The following is a 6,574-nucleotide window of genomic DNA, read 5'->3' as shown; positions in this document are numbered from 1 at the left end:
TTTTTTGTTTTCTTCCGAGGGCGAGGATTGACATTCTCACCCTGGGTCAAGGTTTATGATAAGTTGGGATTTTGGCTCAAGGCTTGTAGAACGGCTGGTCATGATACATGTCAGGATTTGGCCAGCGATTCGGGGATAAAGGGGATGTACCCACATTATTCCCATGATACACATGCAACAAATGATGAATAGGAAATTTTATGCAAAACTGGTCATGCATGCACCCATGTGGACACTCAAGCATCAAGTTTTTTATGGTCATGTGACACTAGGGCTCAGGATTCATTTTCCCTATTTAAGTCAACCCAGTGTTTCCAAAATACGTTCTTTTATCAATTTGTGCATTCATTCGAGTCCATTTTGGGCGTCCGGGAAAATTTTCACAGCATTCACCCTTCAGGTGTATACACATTCTTTCAAAAGCTAGTTATGATCAGCAAAAAAATTTTTCAAAGAAAAGTTGGAAGTCATCTCTTTTCAAAAGCATGTTGTTTTTTAGCTAGACAACTTTTTATTATTATAATTTTTTTTATTTTTCTTTCTATTTTTTTTTCTTATTCTTTTCTTGCTCGCTCTCTTTTTGCTCTCTCTTTTTTTTCATGAGGTATTTTGCTACCTAAACATACATATATATGTTTTGTGAGATATTTTTGCTATATACATGCATATCCAAGGTATCTTTCTACCTAAACATACACATATACATATATTTTTTGTGAGGTATGACTACCTTCCGAGCTTGTGCTTGTTTTATTTAAATTCCTAGGATCATGAGCAACTAGGTGTGTCCTACTATGACTTGAGAAACAAAAAGTGATCAAATAACAAGCAGAGATTTAAAAGGTACTAGGTTGCCTCCTAGTAGCGCTTCTTTAACGTCTTGAGCTGGACGCATGATGGCTTGTCGGTCACGGACCTAGTACTTTGCTTACCTTTGACTTTGGACTTGGTCGCCTATTGCTCGGCCATGGGTAGTAAGCAACGCTCTAACCTTTTTGTGGATGAGCTGAGGTGAACTCTAGAGATGATGGTGGTGCGTCTGTTGCCCGCTGCTGGCCATCCTCAGGCTGCTGTGGTGTTTCGCCCTGCGCTTGCCTGGAGACGCAGTACTTCTTGATGAAAGCTCGATTAGTAGGGGGGCCTGATGCCCTTGCTGGAGGTGACAGGTACTTCGTAGAACTGAGAGAGACCCGTAATTAGAGCTTGACAACTCCAAGACCCTGTTGGACTTCTTCGGGTCCACTGGGTGTCTTGCAGGCGCGATCCCTATAAACAATACATGAAATCAGAAATCAGTTGAGCGATGTGCATACTTACCTATGTCATGATGACGTGACCTCGCTGGGGGAACGGGCACCCTGTAGGACTGATAGAGGCCCGTAACCAGAGCTGGAAACCCCAAGGCCCTATTGGACTTCTTCGGGTCCACTGGGTGTCTTGTGGGCGCGATTCCTGCAAACAATAGATGACATCAGAAATCAGTTGAACCATATGTATACTTACCTATGTCATGATGGCATGACCTCGCTGGGGGCACGGGCACCCTGTAGGACTGACAGAGGCCCGTAACCAGAGCTGGAAACCCCAAGGCCCTGTTGGACTTCTTCGGGTCCACTGGGTGTCTTGTGGGCGCGATTCCTGCAAACAATAGATGACATTAGAAATCAATTGAGCCATGTGCATACTTACCTATGTCATGACGGCACAGACCAACTAATACATCTGCAGGGGGAGATTGGCATTGTGGTCGCTGGGCAGAACGTTGCTAAATAGCAACATCATCCATATCCACGTAAGAGTGGTCATGTTGGTGCGCATGATCCGCGCTCGTCTTTTTGCAGCGGCACGGGTGAAATCTTGCCCTGGTATGCATAGTAGATGCGTGATAGCCTCCCTCTTTGGATGTGCTCGCACAGTTGGTCGCCCTCTAATATTAGGGGGTGGCCCAGGAACTGATAAAAGGAAACTACTGGCCCCTTAACCGGGAGCGCAAGTCTCGGTTAAGCATCTAAGGGCAAAGGACCTTATATTCTCTTAAGGTGTGGATATGGAGCACACTGAAAATGAGGACGCGTAGCCCTCTAAAGGCGAGGGCGTGCAGCCCTCTGCAGGCGAGGATGTGCAGTCCTCTAATGGCGAGGACATATAGTCCTCTAAAGGTGATAAGTACTAGTACCCAAGGGTCCACCTTTATGAGAAAGCAAGAGATCGACTCATCGAGAGGGTCGGTCATCCAACAAGATTGGACATGAGATGTAGGAAATCTATGCAATTAACATGATTTTTAGGGATGCAGACGCATGCAACCTTTGTCGTGAAATTTGGTAATGCTGACCTCATATGAAACAATGCAATGCAATGGAAAGTTGTACAATGTTCATGACATTCTTTCCCTATTTTGTGATTTTGATTTTGATTTAATTTTTTTGGAAAACACAGATTGACTGTCCTTTTGAAAAAGGTGATAATTCATGCAACCTTATCCTATCTTTTGCAAATCTCTCCGAGAACCCCCTCAGAGTGTATGTTCTGTTTGATTTAGTCACTTGTCCATTTTGGAGTGACGGCAATGGAGCCGTTTGACGTTTAATCAATCTATTGAAATTCCAGGGTTTGTCTCCTTTTTTTTTCTTGTTTAAAAATATCGACGGGTGAGAACTTTTGATCTGCCCTTATGTTCACTTGAGGCTCATGCACGATGCCCCTCATTGCCCCAGTGTAAGGCTTTGGGGTACCAAATGTTATCTTTCGTCATGACCTTGTATCTGGGAACCTATTGGGTGAAAACTTCTAATCTGCCCCTAGGTTCGCTTGAGGTTTTTGCATGGTGCCTTTCATTGCCCCAGTGTAAGGCTTTGAGGTACAATCGTTGTCTTTCGTCATGACCTCGTAGCAAGGAACCTATTGGGTGAGAACTTCTAATCTGCCCCTAGGTTCGTTTGAGGTTTATGCATGGGGCCTTTCATTGCCCCAGTGTAGGGCTTAGAGGTACCAATTGTTGTCTTGTTTTCACAACCTCGTAGTGAGGAAGAACGAAAGATGCAGTTGATTCTTGCAAAAGAATTTTCCAAGGACGAGAAATAGTTGAAAGGTCTTTCAGTTGATGGATTAAGTTAAATGACTCCTATGTAGAAGCAAGACGTTTTGATGTCTTGATGATGCTAAAGGATCAAGTGCTTCTAAGTTTTACTCAAGACAAGAATCCAAGAAAATCAAGATATATGATCAAGTTGATCTCTAGAATCTTTAGGAAGAAGTTTCCAAATTGAAAATACAAAAGGTTTGACCAAAGAATTCTATCATTTCAAATTGAGATTTTCTCTATGGTAATCGATTACCAGTAGTTGAAAATGTTTTTCGCAGTCACTAGAAATTTGAATTCAAAATTTATAATGTGTAATTGATTACACATGGATTTTCAGAAAATAATTGCCAAGAGTCACCTATTCAATTTTTTTATGAATGACCATTAAGGTGACTTGGAAACACGAACTTAAAGGGAGTTTTCATTGCCCAAAAAATTTATCCTCTCAAAAGATTAAGAGTTTTTCTGAACTGAAATGTTTTATCCTCTCAAAAGATTCCTTGGTCAACCACTTGCATATTCAGTAAGGAATTTTGATTGATCTTCATTGTACAATCTATCTCTTTTAAGAGATCTCTTCTTCTCTTCTTCTTATTTCTGAAAAGGGATTAAGAGACCGTGGGTCTCTTGTTGTAGGGGATTCTTGAACACAAGGGAAGGGTTGTCCCTGTGTGGTTCAAACTTTGTAAAAGGAGTTCTACAAAGAGAGTGGAAAATCTCAAGTGGGTTGCTTGAGGACTGGACGTAGGCACGGGAAGTGGCCGAACCAGTATAAATCAAGTTTGCATTCCTCTCTTCCCTTAAACTTCTTTTATTTATTGCTATTTATCTTTTGCTTTAAAGAAGTTTATTTTGAATTGTCTTTTGAGTAATTCATGTTAAGGGTGCATTGTTAATCCGAAGAGGGAGAGTGAAAGTTTAATTGGGGAATAGTCTTCGTATCTTAATTCAACCCCCATTTTTCTTAAGTTAACTGAGGCCATTTGTCCAACATCCTATTCTTGATAACTCACTTCTCTCTAAAAAGAAAAACTTTCCGGAATGATAAAATGAGTTCACATGAATGTCTTGAAAACACAGTCAATCAAATGCTTTTTTTTCTTTTTGAACTCCCTTTTTTATTTTTATTTTGAAACTTATTTGTTTTGAACTTTACTCGTTGTTTTACGGCACCCCCACCAACGTGCAAGACGAGTAATCTCTGATTGAACGGTCTTGGAAGTCCAAACTCAGGAGCACAGGTCGCTTGAGCAAACAGACCAATGGCTTGCACCCACTTCCGGTGAAAGTTGAAAATCCTGATGAGTCATTAGAGACATCTAACAACAGCTTTCAAAATTGCCCCTGGTGTGGCATCTCTTGTCAATGTCAGGATTTACACACGATTGTCCTCAAATTTCAGCCAGCCCGCATCAATTAGACCTTGTACCTTATGCTTCAGAGCCCTACAATGCTCAATGGAACGCCCCGGGGCTTCTCCGTGACAAGCACACGATGCGTTCGAATCGTATTCTCGGAGAAATGGAGGTTGATGAACCTTGGCTGGGGTTATGGCTACGATTAAATTATCAAGTAGATATGGGAGCAAGTTAGCATAGGACATTGGAATTGGGGTGAATTCTAAGGCTTTCTCGCTGCAAAATTCATTTCTTGGTTGGTGTTTTGGTTTACGCTAAAGGTGGTGTTTGTCATTGGAAGTGCGGTAGGTAGGCTTTGTGGTTAATTTTAGGGATTGCCTTTGTGGATAATTGGGCGGTGGGTAAGGAGAAGGTTTGTTATTGGCTGAGTAATGACATTGTTGGGTTGGTGGGAAACTTGGCTGTATAGGAATGGCAGTCACAACATGGGCTTCTCCCTCATTCTCACCCTCTTCATTTGCCCTAGTCTTTTTGGCATTTATCAAAGCATGATGATCAGATTTGCCTCTTTTTAGACCCACTTTGATCCTTTCGTCGGTGAAGACCATATCATCAAAGCTTGAAGGTGTATAGCCCACCATCTTTTCATAGTAGAATACTGGTAATGTGGCTACTATAATTATCATTTTTTCTCCGTCATTGAGGTGCCACTTGAGCTGCCAGGTCTCTCCACCTTTGGGCGTATTCTTTGAAAGATCCGTGCCCCCTTTTTTGCACATGTTTTGTAGTTGCATCCTATCCGAAGCCATTATACCGACCCTGCCTAACGAAGGAAACCATTAGGTCCTCCCAGGAATGGACTCGGGAAGGTTCCAAGTTAGTGTACCAGGTAACAACTACCCCAGTAAGACTTTCTTGGAAGGAATGTATCAACAATTCCTCATCTTTTGCATATGCCCCCATCTTCCGACAATACATCTTTAGATGGTTCTTGGGGCAAGTAATCCCCTTGTACTTGTCAAAGTCCAGCACCTTGAACTTGAGAGGGGTGATGATATTGGATACTAGGAACAACTCTTCTAGGTTAGCAAAAGCATAATCTTCACCTCCTTCAATGGCCATGAGCCTTTCCTCTAGATGATCCAGCTTTCCCATTTCTGCCATAGCATGAGGGTTTTTACTTGTCGTGGAATGCAAGAGGTGTAGTTGTGGGTGATACTGAGGACCCTCCAAAGGGTTTTGTAGGGGTATACCACCAATTGCCTGCCCTTCAGTGGCATATCCGAGGCAAGGCTCAAAGTTGGCTAGATTGTGGTGGGGCATTTCATGTGTCTCCCCCACGGTTTAAGAGACATGTGCATGATCATTCGGGGTTGTTGGCTCTCAATGGGTATAGGAGTGGAGTTATTGACATTCTTATTGGGAGTGTACGCCACATTGGGTGGTGTATAGTTGGGAGGCAGGCCATATGGCAGGAAGGCATGCTTGTTTTGAATTTGCACATCATGGGGGCCGCCTGTACTTCCCAAATCTTTGCCTACCGTAGCTGAGGTTGGATGATTCATTTGGTCGAGGCCAGATGGGGGCATCGGGTTCACCTTAGCAACAGTGCTGGTAGCGGCAATTGTAACCGCATTGGCTTCCATTATCTTCCTCTTGCTCATCATGGCCATCATCGTGGCCATTCGCTCTTTCATGGCCTCCATGTCGGCCTTCATCCTCTCTTGTATCTCCTCTACTTCACCCATTACTCTAGCTCTAGCACAGGTTCGGTGAGGGCACCGTAAAGCATGTTTTTTTTCTTTTTTATAACAATGATTAGGTTCTCTTTTTCTTTTCAAGGAAAGAATGCAATGAGCAATGCACCCAATGAACAACATGGATGTATGCGAATGATGCACAATTGAAGTATTGCGAATTTTTACGCAAGATATGGAGTTGAATCAATTTAGATTTTCAACATGGTTCATGACATCGTCAAGGTGAAACTGGAAGTAACAAGGACATTAACAGTCCTAAATGTGTTTGGCAGTAGACGAAGCAACGATGTAACCCGATCCATCTTTTGCCCCAATTTTTTGCAAGATGGTTACTTCCATGCTTCAACTTGACTCGATGAACCTTTTCGTAA

This window comes from Glycine max, chromosome 3, assembly GCF_000004515.6.
Source record: "Glycine max cultivar Williams 82 chromosome 3, Glycine_max_v4.0, whole genome shotgun sequence".
In the NCBI taxonomy this organism is placed as follows: Eukaryota; Viridiplantae; Streptophyta; class Magnoliopsida; order Fabales; family Fabaceae; genus Glycine; species Glycine max.
The sequence above is the reverse complement of the archived record's forward strand: the minus strand, read 5'-3'. Positions refer to the sequence as shown.